The sequence below is a fragment of the Pinus tabuliformis genome, chromosome 4_2, assembly GCF_031772625.1.
Source record: "Pinus tabuliformis cultivar Carrire ecotype Pingquan chromosome 4_2, CPIR1, whole genome shotgun sequence".
Taxonomy (NCBI): Eukaryota; Viridiplantae; Streptophyta; class Pinopsida; order Pinales; family Pinaceae; genus Pinus; species Pinus tabuliformis.
The window spans coordinates 551,992,196-552,014,011 of record NC_142304.1 but is presented as its reverse complement, the minus strand read 5'-3'; positions in this window follow the sequence as shown (position 1 = coordinate 552,014,011).

The window sequence follows — 21,816 nt, the reverse complement described above, 5'->3', positions numbered from 1 at the left end:
TTCTGCAAACAGAAGGACTTTTTCATATCCAAAAATCAAAATGCTCGCGGCCATCTAATGCATAAAATCGCTATCTCATTCTCTTTCTCTTGCGTTTTTTCTTTGTGGTAGGTTGCATCACCGATGACGTGGAACATTCTGCTTCAAAACTCTTAGATGAAGTATGTAAGATATGCGTGACATGTCTTTCTTCATTTTGCATCTGCTATGTCAAGAATGATGGATCAGTCACATAGGTGTCATGAGTTATGACTTGACCTTTTTAAATTTCTTCTTTGATCATGTCATTCTTAGTTAAATCTTCGTTAACGGAGTTAACCTCTTTCTCGGGATATTCACAACAAGATGGGACCTGTGATTTCCTCTCTTCCAGCCTCTTATGTAATGAACCCATTTCTCTAGCATGCCTTACTATTAACTTTGTTTGATTGAGTTCAGTTTTCACGAATATTTCTTGTAGAGTGACATGATTAGCTTGCATAGCCTTTATTTGATTCTGAATAATGGACATCTGATTATAATGATTAACTTCCATTATTTTTAATCTGTTTTCGATGATATGCATTCCATATATGTTTATGACACATGGTACCTTCTTTTCTTCTATGGCCAATAATCTATTCTGAAGAGATATGTGACCAACTTCCACGTCTTTTATAATTTTATCATTCTTTTCTTTCATGCCCATGAAACAGTTTTGCATATAGTTTATCTCTTTCTTATGAGCTGCTTGCATGGTAGCTAACTAACTATTATAATCAAATCTCATGATGGTTGTTTCTTCATCCATAGTTGACAATTTATTTTGAATCGAACTTATTTCTTCTTGATAACTTGCTTCCATGGCATTCACTTGATTTGAATGATTGAATTGCATGATCGTCATCTTTTCCTCTAGGACTAATAACTTGCTTTGCATAGAATTGATTTCCCTGTCATGATTAGAATTCATGGTCTCCATTTCCTTAGCATGTTGACTCTTCATGTCAGTTACGTGATCAGAGTGTTTAATTTTCATGATTTCCATCTCCTTATCACGTTTTTCCAGGTGGGTGTATAAATTTCTCATATCCCTGATGTAATTGGTTACGAATTTTTCTTGATTAAGCTCCATATTTTTTACCAGATGTGTTTGAGTGAAATGCATGTCTTTAACCAACTGCTTTAGTTCTTCTATAATTTTCTTATCATTTTCCCTTTCATTGTCGACGCTGATTTCACAACTTGTCCCTGTTTTCCCACTGTCATGGATTTGATCTGCAATGGTACAAGTGGATGGCACATCCTAATATGGAGAATTTTCTTGAAATCTTTCATTGACAGTTGGATCCTTTACAAGATCACTTTCATTTTGCTGCATAATTTTAGGGGCACAAGGTGAGCTACCTTGATAACCATATCTATCTGTAAAAGCATTGACAATGTCTTGTAAAGAAGCGAATGAATCTTCAGGACAATTATTAAACCAATTCAAAGCATCACCCTCTAAAGAAAAGGCAAATAGACGCATTTTGACATCCTCATGATCATATTGGGGAGAACGACAATATCTAAGTATTGTATGAGTAAACCTGCATAGATGCTTTCTAACAACAACTGAATCACCACTCGAGAACAAAGACAATTTATGAATGGCCACTTCGGAATATCATGGAGAATTCAGTAAAATGACACGGGGTAAATGAATCATCCATGATGAATTGCCTGAAGGAATAATGAGGGACCAAATGGATGATAGAGAGAGACCCTTTCTGAAGAAAATCAAGAGATCCTCAAGAAGCGAGCTTCTAGTAGAAATTATTGTAAGAAATGAAAGAAGTGGAGTCGCCACTTGAACATGAATCTAACTCTAGGATCCAAAAGGAAACAAACAACCGGATATAAGGGAGGGCTTCTTGTCTGAGAAATAATAAATGGAAGAAGTGGAGTTGCCACCCAAACAGAAAAGAATCGAAATGTCCAAGTGCTAAAGGTGCAAAACGATTAATGAGATGACGAAAGATAGGGCAATGAAAAGATCAAATGACACCATGAAACATTGTGTCGCTTGACCGACTAATGAATGGCGGAAAATATGAAATGATTAAAATGATGTCGATAGACCAAGGACAAAAAAACTCTATCCTCGGCAACGACGCCAAAAAATGTTGTCATTGCTGACTCAAATGAAAAGATGAGAAATGAGAAGAATGATGAGGAAATGTCATTGAAACGCTGAGAATAAAATATCCCCGGCAACGGCGCCAAAAAATGTTGTCGACCAAAGTGTACACCTAAGGCACAATGCTCAGAATAGGGTTTGTCACCTTGATCCCTACTCACTTCATTTAGACTCTCTCCTAGCTAAGTCGAGGGGGGTAGTCCCTCAAGGTAATAATGAAGGGAAAACTTGTTGGAACAACAAGTTCTAGGAGATCTGAGGCAAGGCAATTCTTTCTTTAGGTTGCTTGAATTAAGATTAAAGGGTAAGTTATTAAATTGAGCAATGTGAGAGATAACTTTAGTTAGGATGATACTTAAGATGAAACCATAAAAGACCAGTGCCTAGATACAATGCTGAAATAGATTAGATAACTTTTTCAATGATGAAATATACCTCCAGCCACAAGATAAGTAATGCTGCAAGGAAATAGTAATATAGATCAACACTAATATGCAATGCAAATGCTTCAATGAGATAATGTAGGTTAAGATGCTTCAAAAATGAAATCCATTAAAGATATGATAAATATTCCAAGATCACAATATTGATGAAGTAAAAAGAGAAACAATATGTTAGTAGATAACACAAGTGCCTCTTTAAGGTTAATCCTTGCTCTTAGGTGAAATGAATTATAGATCCAATTAGGTTGTTTCCTTTTATGTTTGTTCTTTAATTGCACAAAATATTTGAATGCTAGGTGAAGCTGCTAAGAAAAATGGAAACCATTACTTAGATAAAATAATGCAAAATGTTGTTTAGAGTATTCTTTACTTTATCAGGTAGCAACTAGAAAAAAACAAGCGAGACAAGTGACTCAAGATAAATAAAATTGTGAGCAATGAGCAATGACCATATTTATGAAGCACTGCTATGTCATGTACCTTTAGTTATGTTACTTCCCTTAAGGTGTTCTTCACTCCTAAAGTAACTATTAGGAACCAAAGATAATGAGATGCCAACAATAAGTTAAGTGTGAAGCAACCTAGCAATTAGATTTAGCTATCAATACTATTGAGATCTGAGCTAACGAGAAAGAAAATCTAAACCAACAATTAGAAACCAGAGAGATCCGAGGAAGCAAAAAGATTCAAGATTCAATCAGGGTACCAACAATGATTTATGCAAGAAGTAACTTAAAGCTTAGATCCAAACTCTAAGAAGTGAGATTCTGATCTAAATAGAAAATGCAACAACAAAGAAATGAGGCAATCACAATGATGTCAAACACCTCTCAAGCTACCAAAGCCATAATTGAATGCATGAGAGGACATAGTATGCTTCTGATTTTGAAGGGGTTTGATTAAATTTCTTCAAAACAAGTAGATCAAAATCTCCTTAGGAAAATAAGATTGATCTGCTAATTGAAACACTTCAAAACAAGAATCTTCTAACTCACTATCTTTAAATAGAAATGAAATCAAACTTGTTCACTATTTAAGAGACAATAAATTATGAAAATCTAAAATTTAAGCTTAGAAAATAAATGATGACTCTGTGTGGTAAGAAGCGCTTGAACTCTAGTGAAAATACACACCTCCAAAACCATAAGTTTAGTCTAAAAAAAGAATAAAAACTTGCACCAGTTGTTGAGAATGCTTACTTCCAGGACAATGGTAGAGGTCAAAGAAACCCACAGCCAACTGAGAAATCAACTCAAAAGTAAATTGAAAATTTTATTAGAAATTTGTGCAAATTTGCAGGTGATTTTCTTTAAAGCTCAGGCCTAAAAAAATTTGAATTTTTCTTTTATTTTTTATGCAATGTTTCACAGGTTATGATGAAACTCAGTTACAAGGGAAACTCGCTTCCTTAATGACACATAGGGGGCTGCAAAAATCAAGGAATCAGTAAATTAAACGGAACAACAATGAAGCTATCCAAAAGGCTTGTGGTTTTCCAAAGAAATTTTTGGTAAGTAAATTTTAGAGTAGAAACCCTCCAAATCTCCGATCCTTTTGCCACAAAACAAAGGATTAGTCTTCTGAAAAAAATGATGAGTTACAACAGAGATAGATCCATTTATGATTTCCAAATTTAAAAAAAAAAAAATTAAAAAAGTCATTAGTAATTTCGTGCACCCTTTAGGATATAGAAATAAAAAAGTCATCTATTATCAGCTGAGTCCTGGAAATTTCCACAAGCCGGTCCCTCTTCTCATGAGAAGCAATGAGTCTCCCACCACAAGTGGCATGTTGTTGGAGGGGACATATGGAGGTGAGGAGTGGCAGTGCGCTGTCTCTCCTGTGAGGTTCCGTCTGAGGTAGGGCAAAGGGATGATCTTCAGGCTTTCAGGTCTGAAGGCACTTCGAAGGTTGATTTAGCTGGACCGAAGGCTCAAGGCTGGTCGAAGGCTCAAGGCTGGCTGAAGGCTCATTTGAGCCTGCCTTGCTTTCAAATTGGGTTGGAATTATTCTCGAATCCCCATCACCCGACAAGGCAGGCTCAAATGAGCCTTCAGCCAACCTTGAGCCTTTGGCCAGCCTTGAGCCTTGAGCCTTGAGCCTTCGGCCAGCCTTGAGCCTTCGACTAGCCTTGATGGTGACCCATCACCCCACCTTCCAACCAAACGTCCCTCAGAGCCCTCCAAGAACCTTATCTTTTTATAGATGAGAGATGTAGACTTTAGCACTCAACCCAATCCTTTACCCGCCAACAACCCTAAACCCCGCCAACAACGCCTAAACCCTAAACCCCGACAACAACCCTAAACCACGCCAACATCCATAAACCCCGCCAAAATTGAGCAAAAACTCCTGACTTGCAAAAATATTGATGACATGCAAATATTCCTGACTTGCAAAAATTCTTGACTTGCAAAAATTCCTGACTTGCAAAGGCACCTAAGTAATACAATTGACATCTCCAATAGTCTAACCTTCTCCTTACAGATAACATCATCCTATCAAAGACTGTAACCCGATTACTCGTGGTTACAGTTGCCACCTACAATAGTCTGACCTTACCCTTATAGATGAACATCATTCTATTAGAGACTGTAACCCGATCACTCCTGGATCCAAGACTTTAGGATGAATTGATTCCAAGAGCTTTATACCAAGAGGTTTTTACCAAATGATATCCTAAAGGGTGCACAAAATTACTAATGACTTTTTTTAACGGATTCCTTTCCGGAACTCCAGCTAAATCAACCTTTGAAGTGCCTTCAGACCTGACAGCCTGAATATCATCCCTTTTCCCTACCTCAGATGGAACCTCACAGGAGAGACAGCGCACTGCCACTCCTCACCTCCATCTATCCCCTCCAACAACATGCCACTTGTGGTGGGAGACTCATTGCTTCTCATGAGAAGAGGGTCCGGCTTGTGGAAATTTCCAGGACTCAGCCGATAACAGATGACTTTTTTATTTCTATATCCTAAAGGGTGCACGAAAAGTCATTAGTAATTTCGTGCACCCTTTAGGATATAGAAATAAAAAAGTCATCTGTTATCAGCTGAGTCCTGGAAATTTCCACAAGCCGGTCCCTCTTCTCATGAGAAGCAATGAGTCTCCCACCACAAGTGGCATGTTGTTGGAGGAGCCTTCGGCCAGCCTTGATGGTGCCCCATCACCCCACCTTCCAACCAAACATCCCTCAGAGCCCTCCAAGAACCTTATCTTTTTATAGATGAGAGATGTAGACTTCAACACTCAACCCAATCCTTTACCCGCCAACAGCCCTAAACCCCGCCAACAGCCCCTAAACCCTAAACCCCGCCAACAACCCTAAACCCCATCAAGGCTGGCCGAAGGCTCAAGGCTCAAGGCTCAAGGCTGGCTGAAGGCTCATTTGAGCCTGCCTTGCCGGGTGATGGGGATTCAAGGATAATTCTAACCCCATTTGAAAAAAAAAGTCATTAGTAATTTCGTGCACCCTTTAGGATATAGAAATAAAAAAGTCATCTGTTATCAGCTGAGTCCTGGAAATTTCCACAAGCCGGTCCCTCTTCTCATGAGAAGCAATGAGTCTCCCACCACAAGTGGCATGTTGTTGGAGGGGACAGATGGAGGTGAGGAGTAAAAAAATTCATTAGTAATTTCATGCACCCTTTAGGATATAGAAATAAAAAAGTCATCTGTTATCAACTGAGTCCTGGAAATTTCCACAAGCCGGTCCCTCTTCATTAGTAATTTCGTGCACCCTTTAGGATATAGAAATAAAAAAGTCATCTGTTATCAGCTGAGTCCTGGAAATTTCCACAAGCCGGTCCCTCTTCTCATGAGAAGCAATGAGTCTCCCACCACAAGTGGCATGTTGTTGGAGGGGATAGATGGAGGTGAGGAGTGGCAGTGCACTGTCTCTCCTGTGAGGTTCCGTCTGAGGTAGGGCAAAGGGATGATCTTGAGGGATGTTTGGTTGGAAGGTGGGGTGATGGGGCACCATCAAGGCTGGCCAAAGGTTGGCCGAAGGCTCATTTGAGCCTACCCTCAAAGAGAAAAATCAATTTAGAGGTGAGAGGCTTCCTAAGAACCCTTCAGTATGAAGCTAGAGCAACTCTGCGGTGTTTGCGGTACCCAAAAATTTGAGCCCAAAATATAGACGACTACGAAAAATGTAGAATTTTGGTTTTCAAACCCTTAAAAAAAATCGATTACGATTCCCTGCAAAAAAAAATTCGAACGATCACTTGAAACCCTCCAGGAAAATCGATTTGTTGATAAGGAAGCTTAGAAAAGACTGGTTGAATTGGACGGCTTCCTTAACGACAACCTACAAAAAAGAACGAACTTGGAAAAATTTTACACCCTCTCACACCTAAATATATACAAAAAGGTCATGGACATAATGGCCATAAAGATATATTTACAAAGTTTGGAATAAAAGATTTTGACAAACTATATTTACAAAGTTAGAAAAAAACATTTAAATAAAATATTTACATGATTTTTCATTTATCATTTCAAAATATATTTAAAACAAAAGATAAATAAAAATAAAATGTTTATAAATAAAATATTTCAAAATAAAAAATTAAAAAATAAGGACCTAAAAATTATATATATACAAAAAGAAAAAGGAAAGGGTTAGTAAGTATAGATACACATTAGAGATTTTTTTTTTTTTTTTTTTGGAAGTTTTGAATGTGGGACAAAAAGGAACTCTAAAAATTAAAAGTTAAATCTAACTAAAAGAAATTTAAACTACAAAATTAAAACTTAAGTAGTTTTGAAATCCTAAAGTTATTTACAAAATAGATAAAAAAAAATATTTACAAACTATTAGATCTATTCAATGCTAAAAACTAAAATCGAGAAAAACCCAAGTCAGAAAACCAAAAATAATTACAGATCTATGTACATAAATAGCAGATCTATCAGATCTACGGAGTGTGAGTCCGACTCTGCTCCCATATCTGATAATCTGAGGTTCTCAACAACCAGACCTATTGATTTAGCACAGAAAAAATTAAGTTTTTTGAATTTTAAAGGAGGTGCTGAGTTTAAAACCCTTCATGCATCACCACTAAAAATATTATGATAAGCCCAGGATCAAATCAAGCTGGGTTCTTCAGAAAATACGAATCGGGAGTTGGCTAATTCAACTGAAAACTTCCCCGACCACCCTATGATCTAAAAATCAAGATATTCCTACAAAACTCAATTCAACCATCAACACAGAGGGAAAAATAATAATAAAACTCAGACAAATAGAGATATCTGCTATTACGTTCAAAATTTAGATTTTTATTTAAACCCCAGTGACTCAGCAAGATACCTGCACTCAAATCACTCTTCAGAAAGCTATCATCAATGGCTAAAAAGAAATCTATGCATGAGAATGACACATCTTACAGTATTTCCACGAAGAGTAACACCAACAAAAATTAACCTTAAAGTCTTTCTTTATTGTGCATAAAAAGATTACAAGAGAGCTTTTCGCTTAGCACACGATCAAAAGATTGGATCATCCTGACTGACAAAATGACTTCCTATTTAAAGATAAATCCTCCAACGGCTAGTTCGAGTGGTCCACGTGAAATCAATCTCGACCGTTGATTAGGATCAAAATATGTTTTAATCTCATCCATCGAAATTTTAAATTATTGAGGAAATTCGATTTTTTCAATTAAATGCATTTTAATTAATTCAAAAATTAAAATTTTGAATTAATTTCCTCAAAATTTGGACTTTGACTTAACTCCAGGGACCAAAGGCTTAAAATTTAATAAAATAATCAATTTACCTTAGTCCCAGGACCTTTCAAATTTTGATTTTTTAAGGACCAACGAATTTTGCCTTCGGAGAATTTAAATTTACCTAGGACCTAGAATTAATTAAATTTCTGGCTTAGGATTTTAATTATTTTTGGCCAGAAAATTTAATTAATTAACCTATGAGGGGATAAATTATTTTTCCAACCTTCAAGACACTCTACATCATGATTTTCATATTTTTTACATCATAAAGGGGAAAACCCATTTGAAAAAGACCCTAACAGACTACCCATTTTTGCGACACAAATATAATCCAACAGACCAAGCAATTTGTAATAAAATAACCTAACCAAATAGTTAGGATCATTCCCAAATCAATTTTACATAGACTTGATCTATAACACTAGGACTCGCCTAAGATCCCAGTGACAAAATCCATTCCGGCGTTGGGGTAAGGCTGAAGGAAAACTCTGGTTACCATTGGAGAATGAATCGGTGAGACAAAAAACCTTCCGGAATGTAGACCATCAACAGAAAAGTAGGTTTACCTAGGCAATTACATACATGACACAAATCTGCTGAGATTATTTACATCATATACATGTAGAATGAGTTTACATCATAACATGAAGACCAAACTGATGATGATAGTTTGATGACACAGACACATTGATCAGGCACTATCCTTTTTGCAAAAAAATGGGGTGTGCTGCTATGGGTTGTTGACACGTAGTGGTCAACAGGGCTTAATCCTATTCTTCTGTTAGGTGAATCGTTATATGCAAATTTTGCATGAGAAAGTACCTGATCCCATTGTTTCAGATGTTCACTTACCAAACTTCTTAAGATATTTCCAAGGCTTCTATTTACCACCTCAGTCTAACCATTAGTCTGGGGATGATATGCTGAGCTGAAACTGAGATTGGTTCCCAACTTTTTCCATAGAGTTCTCCAAAAATGACCCACAAATTTGGTGTCTTTGTTAGAAACAATACTTGTAGGCAATCCATGCAATCTAACTATCTCTTTGAAGAATAAGTTTGCTATGTTAGTTGCATCATTTGTCTTTTTACAAGTTATAAAATGTGCCATATTTGAGAATCTATCAACCACAACAAATACTGAACCATTTCCTTTTTGTTTTTTGGGCAAGCCTAATACAAAATACATGCTGCTAGAGTCCGATGGTCGATTTGGTAGTGGTAGAGGTTGATATAACCCGATGTTTTGACTTTTTACTTTTGCATGTTGACATTCTGCATCTTTCCATAAATTTTCTTACATTTGTTGACATGTGAGGCCATGTTGGGTCCCTATAATACTAGTGATTACCCCATTACTATTGTAGTTATACCCCCTATTTATATTGTTGTGCCCCTATTACCCCGATATTGTTATTTCTGTGCCCCATAGAATCCATCTATTGTTATTTTTGTGGCTTTATATTATTATTGTTAGGTCGGCTGGATTATATTGTGACTCCTTAGACTCCTATATATAGAAAGGAGGTTTTGTCATTTGTATCATTCAAGAATTGTTCATTTATGTAATGTAAAGGAGGTTTCCCCCTCGAAGAGGCTGAATTCTAAGGCGTGGATTTATCTTTTCTATCTTTTCTTGAGCTGGTTTCATAACATTTGGTATCAGAGCTTTGGATTCTAGGGTTTCGCTGCTCCAAACAGGTCATCGTGGAATTTTCGCTATAACTTTTTTTCTGTGACGTTTCAGAAGTCGCAAAAAAAACCCATTTGAGAAGAATTGGCGCTGAACCGTGGGTCTGAATTTCAGAGCTTTTCGCACAATATTTTCAGAGATATGATCTGAGGAAGTTGGCCTTTTTGCAGACTCCTGAATTACATTCAAAACAGGTGACCTGGGGAAAATCATCATAACTCTCTCTCTAAGGATCGGATTGAAATTTCGTAAAAAGGTACAGAAAGAGGACAGACTATAGTTTCTTGTATGTGTGTTTCAGATTCAAAGGTTGAAACAGTGACTCGTGGCACGTCGTACAAGTTCGCTCTACTGAACCAGTCTAAAAGCAAGTCACTGTGGGAGATTTCACATAACTCTTCCTTGGAGAATCCAATTTGGCTCAGACTTGTGGCATTGGAAAGAGGACGCAGAAGGATACTACAGGTAGAAATTTCAGAATTGGGTGATCCGAAATTACAGAGATACATCAGATTCAATATCAGGCTTCTATAAAGTGAAAAAATGTGTGTAGTTTTTTTTTAATTTTTGTGTAAGCTTGGTTTAGCGGAATTCAAAGGGCATAGTAAAACATTATTATTGGTAACTGATGCCCCGAGGAAAGAAAATGCAAACACCTAGTAAGGAACCTGAAAGCTCTAACATGACTCATGAAGAAGAGGAAGAAATGCTACATGATATATCAAAATTACAAGAACACGTGCAACAAATGTCACGCTCACAAAAGCTAACAGAAGCTAAGATAAGTGGCGTGGAATCTAAGATAAATGGCGTGGAATCTAAGGTAAATGGCGTGGAATCTAAGATAAAGGGCATGGAAGCTAAGATGGATGGCATGGAAGCTAAGGTGAATGGCATGGACGCTAAAATTGATGGCATGGATGATAAGATGGATGAATTGAAGAAGTTGCTACAAGAAAGGGTCACTAATGGTGAAAAGGTAGTAAAGGAAACTCATGATGAGAATAAAAGAAATGTTAATCATGATTCCATAGACTCTAATGTTGGATCGAAGACTCACCATGTTCCAAAAATCGATATGAGGAAGTTTGATGGCAAGGATCCCGCCACATGGATATTACAGATGGAGCAATTCTTCGATCTCAATAATGTGCAAAACGCACAAAAGGTACGTATGGCAAATTTATATTTGGAACCAAATCAGTTTGTATGGTATCAATGGCTTTGTTCTCGTAAACAATTTATCACTTGGGCAATTTTTACGGAAGAATTGATAGCACATTATGAGGATACAAAAAGCAACACTTTTTTAGCCAATTGATAAGTCTCAAACAAAAGGGTTCAATAATGGAGCACATTGAGGAGTTCGAAAAATTGAACATAAGGGTAAAAGATATTCCAGAGGAGCATAGGATTGATGTGTTCATAGGGTCTTTAAAGGATAATATCCAACATGATGTGCGCCTTTGGGAACCTGATTCATTAGAGAAGGCATTCAGGTTAGCAAGAAAAATGGAAAGCAAAATTATGACAATTAGGAAGCATACCGTTCACAACTATAAAGACGGAAGTGTTGTTGCCCATAGTCTTCCACAACCTACAAGGTTGACACCACAACAATTGGAAGAAAAAAGAGCAAAAGGGCTTTGTTACAATTGTGATAGAAAATACACAAAAGGTCATAAGTGTGCTGAGAAGAAATTATTCTACATAGATTGTGAAGAGGAAGAAGAAAAGGAGCAAGAAAGGTCAAAAGAAGAGGATATATTCCAGGAACAAAGCCTAGATGAAGAACAAATAAATCCGAACATATCTTGTAATGCATTGGCGGGAATTACCACTCCTCAAACCATCAAGATAGAAGGACAAATCAAGAAGAAAAAGGTAATAGTGTTGATTGATTCAGGAAGCACCCACAATTTTATTCATTGTAGGGTAGCAAAAGAATTGAATTGCTTCCTATATCCAGCACCTAAGGGTCAAGTGATGATTGCAAATGGAGGAACAATAAATTGTTCTGGAAAGTGCCATAATATCAAGCTATCCATGGGAGAATATGTATTGACTAGCCCAATGCTTTCCATTCCAATGGGAGGTGCTGATGTTGTACTAGGAGTCCAATGGCTACAATCCTTGGGTACAATAGCTTTTAATTTTCAAGAACTTTTCATGAAATTTTCTGTGGAAGGAAAGGAAGTTGAATTAAGGGGTATTGCAGGGAAACCAGGAAAGATAATCAGCTCTAATGGCATGACAAAGCTTCTAAAAAAGGAGCAAAGAGGTGTAATTGCACAATTATGTTCACTAGATGTTTCCACATTGGAATCATCTATTTCTCCAGATCTCCAAAAAGTCCTGGACAATCATTCCAAGGTATTTGAGACTCCCAAAGGTCTCCCACCTATGCGTGATCATGATCATGCTATTCATCTGATTCCAGGAAGTTTTCCTCCAAACATCAGGCCGTACAGATATCCATATGTCCAAAAAAGTGAAATTGAACGTATGGTTGCAGAAATGCTAGAGGCTGGTATAATTCAACCGAGTCAAAGTTCTTTCTCAGCTCCAGTAGTATTGGTGCACAAGAAGGATGGATCATGGCGCATGTGTCCAGATTATAGGGAGCTCAACAAGCTCACTATTAAAGATAAGTTCCCCATTCCTGTTATTGATGAATTACTGGATGAATTGCATGGATCAATTTACTTCACCAAGTTGGATCTTCGTTCGGGATATCATCAAATTAGAATGAAGATTGAAGACATTCCGAAAACAGCATTTAGAACTCATGAGGGTCATTATGAATTTTTGGTCATGCCTTTTGGCCTTACCAATGCACCTTCAACATTTCAAGGTTTGATGAATTCAATTTTCAAACCATTCCTTAGAAAATTTGTGTTAGTATTTTTTGATGATATACTAATCTACAGCAAGTCTTGGAAGGATCATGTTGAACATGTTGACATGGTGTTACAACTATTGGAGGAGAAACAATTATATGCAAAAAGATCCAAATGTTTCTTTGGAGTCCAGGAGGTGGAATATTTGGGTCATATTGTATCTCATGAAGGAGTTAAGGTAGACCCTAGCAAAATTAAAGCCATTAAGGAATGGAAAATCCCCACATCCATAAAGCATCTGCGAGGATTTCTTGGGTTGACAGGGTATTATCGCAAGTTTGTTAAGAATTATGGGAGAATAGCAGCACCTCTAACAACATTATTGAAGAAAGATTCATTTTCATGGACTTCGGAAGCAACAAAGGCCTTTGAACATCTTAAAGAGGCAATGTGCCAAGCACCGGTCTTAGCTACGCCGGACTTCACAAAAACCTTTATTGTGGAATGTGATGCTTCAGGAAATGGAATTGGTGCTGTTCTAATGCAAGATGAAAGACCCATTGCTTTTGAAAGTCGTCCAATCAAGGGAAAGTTTTTAAACAAAGCTATTTATGAGAAGGAAATGTTGACAATACTCCATGCACTTAAGAAATGGCGACCCTACCTAATGGGAAGACACTTCAAGGTAAAAACGGATCATGATAGCCTTAAATACTTTTTAGAACAAAGATTATCCTTTGAAGAGCAACAAAAGTGGGTCACAAAGATGTTGGGTTATGACTTTGAAATCATCTACAAAAAAGGGAAGCAAAATGTGGTGGCAGATGCACTCTCAAGAAAGGATGAGGATGTGGAAGCATTGTTGTGTGCCATTTCTATTATCCAACCAGATTGGATAAACGAAGCAAGGGAGGAATGGAAGAACGACGAAGAAGTGTGGGCACTTATTCAAAATCTACAACAAGATTCCAGTACTTCTGATACATTTAGCTGGCAAAATGATTCGTTATGGTACAAAGATCGCTTATACCTCTGTAAGAATTCCCAGCTAAAACAAAAGATTCTTATGGAATTGCACACTTCTCCCTTAGGAGGGCACTCAGGATTTTTAAAAACTTACCACAGGGTTAAGAAGGAATTTTTTTGGGATGGCCTTAAATCAGATATTCAAAAGTTTGTGGCGGAATGTTTGGTTTGCCAGCAAAATAAATTTGAAACAATTAAGACACCAGGTCTATTACAACCTTTATCCATTCCAAGCCAACGTTGGGAGGAGGTTTCAATGGATTTTATCACAGGTTTACCCAAGTCTGAGGGAAAGAGTGTCATCATGGTGGTAGTTGACAGACTTACCAAGTATGCACACTTTTGTGCATTATCACATCCATTTAAAGCCAGTACAGTTTCTACTGCATTTATGGAAACAGTTCAAAAGCTACATGGAAACCCAGAGATTATTGTAAGTGACAGAGATCCCATTTTCACTGGAAATTTTTGGACAGAATTATTTTCTTGTCTTGGTACTCAGTTAGCTCATAGCTCATCTTATCATCCTCAATCTGATGGGCAAACTGAGATAGTAAACAAATGTTTGGAAGGATATCTTCGTTGCTTTGTATCTGATAAACAGACACAATGGGTCAAATGGTTGCCTCTAGCTGAATGGTGGTATAACACTTCCTTCCATACAACAACAAAAATGACCCCATTTATGGCACTTTATGGGTATCAACCACCATCCATCACATCATATTTAAGAGAAAATTCTAAGGTTCAGGCAGTGGAACATCACATCGAACATCAACAACAAGTCCTCCAACTCTTAAAGGATAACCTCGTGTTGGCACAAAATATTGCCATGGCCTTCCACTGTGCATTGCTTTCTTGTCATATTGCCATGGCCTTCCAAGTAAGATATGACATACATCCATAGGCATAACATCACAAAGAACTTTATCCTTATAACTTCCTATTTGAAACTCCACTTCACATTGTTCATTAACTAGTATCTGATGTCCTTTTTGCAACCATGAAACTTTGTAAGGAGTAGGATGTTTAGTTTTTCTTAAATTTAACTTTTCTACCATTTCAGTAGATACTAAATTATCAGTACTCCCACTATCAATGATAACTTTACAACATTTTCCTCCTGAATTTACAAACAATTTTGAACAATGTTTTTCTTTGTGTGGGTTCCTTTACTTCTTCTCGAGATTTTAATAAAGTTCTTTTCATCATTAAGGATTCACCAGTTTCAGGTGCATTTTCATGTGTGGAGGATTGTACACTTTCTGTATCAGTTTGTGTTATATGTGTGCTTCCTTGACTAGAAAATATTTCTGGACATTCATTAGCCTTATGACCAACTTTGTTACATATATAACATCTTACCACAAAATATTGGCCTCTACCTCTTTGATATGGTCTTCGTCCTCTGTAATCTCCTCTTGATGATTCTGCCTGTTGTGAACTGCTGCCTTCTTCTCTTTGAAATCTTCCACTAAAACTTCCTTTGCTTGATTGTCCTTGGCTTGATGATCCTCTGCTTCTTACTATGTTTCATGCTCTTCCTCTTTGACTCTGCTTCCATGCCAATTTTTCTTCAACCTTAAGAGCTATCTGGTAAGCTTCTTCAACCATTTTTAGAGACAAAATATTCAATTCATCTTGTATTTTGAATTTCAATCCATTAATGTATCTAGCTAATTTTTCTTCATCAATTTCTAGATGACCAGATCTTATACTCAATCTATAAAACTCCTCTATATATTCTTTTACAGACATAAATTTCTGCTTAAGATTTTGCATCTGGCGAAAGAGATTTAATTGATAATCTCGAGGAAGAAATTTACCTTTGAGTTTAGCCACCATCTGATCCCAACTAGTGATCTTTCCTTTATTTCGATTTCTCCTTTCAGCTTGCACATTGTCCCACCATAACATAACATGTCCCTTTAATCTCACTTTGAACTTAACCTTCTTCTCATCCACTACACCTTCATAATCAAAATATTTGTCGATGGCGCAGATCCAATCGATCAATTATTCAGGATTTAAACTGCCTTCATGCATAGGCATGCCCAATCTTGGCTTGGAACTTATTCCTGCGATCATCTTGACCATATTATCTTATGGAGTTTCTTCTTCAACTTCTTCTTTTGAGATTTATTTCGCTTCACTGATATCACTAATGTCGACATATCTTTGACATGTTGTCTCCAATGTGTCCAATTTGGTTCTAATATGTCTTACTTCATCAAGAAAAAATTGATTTGTAGCTAGTCTTCCTCGACCAATTCCAGCTCCTCTAGACCCTCTAGCTCTATGGGCCAACTTAATTGACACAAAATATAATAATCCTAAAAAAAATAAAATTCTTCTTTTACAAAAATCCTTTATTTTAAAATAACCCTTTCAAATGACAAATGCTTTATGGTGCATATATATATATATATTTTTAATTTTAATTTTAATATGGAATGTTTTCCATATATATTCCTTCCATTATAGCATTTTATGACCCATAAAGATAAAATCATACTCGATTCAACCGATTGCACCATATATATTCACACCATATATATATTAACCACACTATATATTCGACCAACTTTTGCACAAACCGCATGCATATATTTAACCCACTTATTACACCAACCACACCATATAGAATTCAATGTGAAAAATTAAATAGTTTACCGTGCTTGAAGAGTTAGTGTTTTTCTGCTTACAAAATTGATTCTCACCGTGCTTATAGATTTGACAACTCTGTGCTTGGCACACCATGACTTGCCAAAATGAGCATACGTTTCACTTGTGAGTTAATTCAACGACTACTGTATTCTAATGCGGCATTCAATGATTGCGTTCTTGCATACTTGCCAGCACTGTGCCCATTGTCGGTGTTCGCAAAAATGAACCACATGTCACTCAAAGCCAAGATGCTTCGACAGTCTGTAAGCTTCAACAACAATGAATTATTAATCAGTCGAGTTGAGCTTCTCTATAGCATTAAAAACATTCTTATTTTCCCTTTCTCTATTCTCTAGCAATGTATGCACCATATTCAAATGGCGACTGTAATCATGTGCCAAGACTCAAACAACTATTCTCATAACTATTTTAATAGCCAGCTCTGATACCAAAATTGGTGTAGCGCTTAGAGACTTAAATCAATATAGACTTCAATAAAAAATTTCATGAAATTAAATCACACTCCAAACCATGAGCATTACAAACAATTACATGATTATTTATTTAGAGGAGAGAAGTCTCTTGTATCTCTTCTAGAGAAAATTCCTCCTAGATATTTGGAGAAAGTTGAGAGCTATCCTCTCAATTTTAGAATTCTATCCTAACTTCTCTATCTCCTAATTAATTCTAAAATGACTCACTAATTCTAAAAAATCTTAGATTCTTCAATTAAATAATTACATAAAAATTAAATATGAGATGCTCTTGCATCACGTGTGTGGTTGTATGTGTGTGATGCACACTATGCGTATTTTCACCTGGTGGAGGAGAAGGCACTGGGCCTTTGTTGGGTGTGGCAACCGATCTGGTCTGTATAAATAAGAACAAAGGTAGAAGTAAGGATCGATTAAAGGATAAGTATCGGTATATTATTTCAGTTTTATTATGCAGGTGATTTATGATTCTGGTATATGATGATTACATGTGAATTATGATTCTGGTTTATGATGGTTACATGTGATTTATGATGGTTACATGTGATTTATGATTTTGATCTATGATGGTTATGTTTTGAGCTAACCTGATGATATATTTTTATACATGTTGATTTGGTCAAATATGCTAGTTCGACTTGTGACAAGAAGCGAACATGATTGCAAATGTACCTTATTGACTAGCTGCTAATGAGGTATGGTGTGAATTTATTTAAATTAATTTTAAATCTAATGAAGTTATGTTCTTGGTACATGAATGAATGAAATACCCGGTTGGGTGATTAAAACCGATTTCAAGAATTTGCAACAACAAAAGGAATTGGAAAAGGAAACAGTATGCCGGTAAAGCACTTTAGGAACAAGGCCATTGTGGGACACTGGTTCCCAATAGTGTCCATTGATTTCCATGAGCATTCTATGACCAGTATGATGGTTTCGAGGCAGAGATATGCTTTGATTTTTGTATCTTCCGACGTAAGGAAGCCTTGCCAAGGGATGGAATGCTCGAGATGGGGGTGCCAGCGGAACTTGGAAGGCGCATGGAAGGGGTGACTGGATTTCCGAGGGACTGTGTAGCAGAGAAGGGAAGGGCATGGATGGATTTTTTTGGTCATTAACATTGCTAGATGGAATCAGATGCAAACTGGGAGTGCGATTTGGAACAATGAGTTGCTAACTGTTCACTGAGAGGACAAGTGGCGTGGGATTATAGCACTAGACATTAAATGCAGATTTGGATTTGCTATGAATTCTGGACTTCCTGGGATGGAGGTGAATCCTGGTATTACTTTGAGGGTGGAGGTGTGAGCCTCTGGATTCCCTTGTTGTGGATGCAGGCATTGCATCTTTTATTTGTTGGTTGAGAAAATGTGTATATGTGTATAATATTGTAAATACTGTATTGAGATGGATTTATAAAGCTCCATAGACAATATGGCTATTTGCTGGTTGAAGCAAATGTGTATGTGTATATGTGGTTATTGTAAATACCGTAATGAGTTGTGTTATAAAGCTCCAGTAAATGATATGTTTGTCATGTTTTAGTAGGTGGTCATTGTAAATGCTACAACGAGCTGTGTTATAAAGCTCCATGGGAAGTATGTTTTGTTTTCAACGGTCTTGTTGGTTATAGGTGTCAATGAACACCGAGGACGATGTTCCCCCAAGGGAGAGGGTTCTATAACAACCCTGGTTAAAAATCCATGTAAAATATATAAGGCCACGATGATGGGACATGTATTCCAAGCTGAATGGTGGGAAAAACATCCTAATGGGTGTTAATTCTATTTATTATGGCTAAAGAAATTGGCAAAGGCAATGAATAAGGCTTTGGAAAAGTAAGAGGCATTAACTGGAATTTTATTTATGAAAATAATGGAAATTAGGAGAAAAGGGAGGTGAAAGGTCAGACATTGCATGTGAAGAGAAAAATGAATGAAAATAATGGAAAATGAAGAAAATAGAGGCCTCATTAATCAAAAGGCTTTTGACGATTAGTGGGCAGGACTTGGTCAGTTCAATATTGGAGCTCTCTCATTATTTTATCTCTCTCTCTCATACCCTTGGAGACTTAGATTTTTCTTGGATCATTCTAGGAGGGTGTGGTATACTTAGATTCTTGGATCAAGAAGGAAAAGGAAGAGAAAGAATGCACAAGAGGGCATCGGGTACATCTATTTTTCTTTCAAGTATCGAGTTGCATGTATGTTTTCCTCACTAGTTTTGGTATGCATGGAACATGCATGTGGTTTCTTGGTTGTGATATATCATTGGCATGGAGGATTTCCTAGATTGACAATGGGTTTTCCTAGCCTTGCCATTTCCTGGATATCCATGGTGATTGTGGGTTACTTTCAATGGTTATTTTGGTTGGTTCTCATGTTTCCTTAGCTTTGGTTGAGTTATTAGTTCCTGGAAGCCTTGGTTGGACACATGCTATGGAAGCCTTGTAAAATCTTAGGTTGAGTTACTAGTCTTGGAAGCCCTTGTTGGACAAACACTTTGGAAGCCTTGTAAGAGCTTGTGTTAAGTTACTAGTATTGGATACCTTGTAAGAGCTTGGGTTAAGTTACTAGTATTGGATGCCTTGGTTGGAAAAACGCTCTGGAAGCCCTTGGTGGGTTGAATTACTAGTCCTGAAAACCCTGGTTGGACAAACAATCTAGAAGCTTGGTAAAAGCTATGGGTTGAGTTACTAGTCCTGGAAGCCTTGGTTGGACAAAAACTCTAGAGCTCGGTGATAACCATGGTTTGAGTTACTAGTCATGGGAGCCGGGTTGGAACAAACACTCTAGAGCCTTAGAAGGCTGGGATAGAGACCGATATGATGATGGTATTGTGATGCCTGACTGTGAGGTGGAATCACTGTTTGATGGGTTGAGGTGGACGGCCTCTGGAAGACCTGGATGAGTTTTTATTGATGTGTTCTATGATATCCCACATTCATGCTTGGAATATGGCATGAGGGTGAATGGATGAAGAGAGATTTGGCTCAACCATTCTACAGTTGGGTGGAACGCGAAAGTCCCATCTCGAGTTTGGATTTTGCATCATTAATGAAAGGTTATTTCTCCTGGTATTTCTGTGAGTACTATGATGGATTATATGTGGCGTATATGGATATGATTTCATTGATATTTCTATCCCTATTATGTTGGTTATGTATACGTTTTATGACAACAACTATGTATGGATTTAACCATGTTTTTACTTCTAATTGAATGATCAATGTATCTATGACCTAATGGATGGAATGACAGCCAAAGTGATAAGGAGACAATGCTTCATAGTGAATCTCAAATAACTATAAGACCCCTATGCTCTGATATGTTATTTACACCTGTAGATTACACAATTGCAATATGTTTGATGAAATGTTTGTCATGGCTAGTAGGGGTCTCGTCAAGGTCTTGAACAAATATTTTCTTTAGTACTACCATTCCCATGTTATTTTACTGATTTGAAGAGATGGTTCAATTCTGGGTAGTGACCTGGGCTTTGGGCTTGAAAAATTGGCTCAAATCCCGGAGTCGTTGGCATAGCACTAACAAATTGGGTCTCTTGTCACTGGTAAGAAAGCCTGTGAGAGTGACTATAGGGTTACATTTGCATGCATGCCTTGTCATGGGAGCGACTTTGAGTTTAATTCATATAAACGCTAGGTTAACTCAGGGGTTGGGCACTTGGAGTGGTGGATTGGCTCCTGGGGTTCCTAAGGCACTTGAGGGAGGTCTGTGTGTTGTGTTTCTATCAATTCTATTTTCTTAAGGTTATCTACGAGGTTGAATCATATCATAGTAGCCCCTTGTCGCATGTTTACTTCGGCTGGACAGTTGCTTGGGTAGATGTGGGAGGAGGTTGTTTCACACACCATACAAACCTTCCACATCAGCAACATAACTCCCAAGTTCCATCCCAACCACTTAGGTAACCATCACCTGAGATTAGTTGAGTTTTTAGACCATTAAACCCCTGGATGCTATGCTTGTGTCACCCGCGTGCCAGGGAATTTTTTGCCTAGTGTTGTGCATGCATCTTCGAGATTTGAGCCACTTTTTCAGGCCTAGAGCCCAGGTAACTGCCCATAACTCAACAACACTTTCAGATTTGAAATATAACAACAGAATAAGGAAATAAATGCAGTTACTTGAACAAGGGCTTGACTAGACCCCTACTAGCCATGACATGAATTTCATCAAACATGTCACAAATATGTAATCTACAAGTTTAAACAATAGATTTGAGCATATGGGTCTCATACTCATCTGAGAATCTCTAAGAAGCATTGATGCCTCAACACCTTAGCCGCAATTTCATCCATTAGGATATAGATACACTGTTCATTCACTTAGAAGTAAAAACATGATGAGAGCCATACATAGCCACTGTAATAATACATGTTCATAACCAACATAATAACAACAAAAATACCAAGGAAACGCCAGTCATATAATACACATATAAAACAATATAATACTCATGAAATAACAAGGAGAAATAACCTCATATTAATAATGCAAGGGCCAATCAGTTGTGGGACTTCCATGAACCACCCGAATGTAGACATGGCTGAGATAAATATCTCTTCATCTAGTCACCCCCATGCCATATTCCAAGCATGAATGTGGGATCTCATAAAACACATTAATAAAAAACATCCAGGGCTTCTAGAGGCCAAACCACCTCAACCCATAAAATAGTGATTCCACCTCAGAGTCGGACATCACAAAACCATCATCAAATTGGTCTCTACCCAA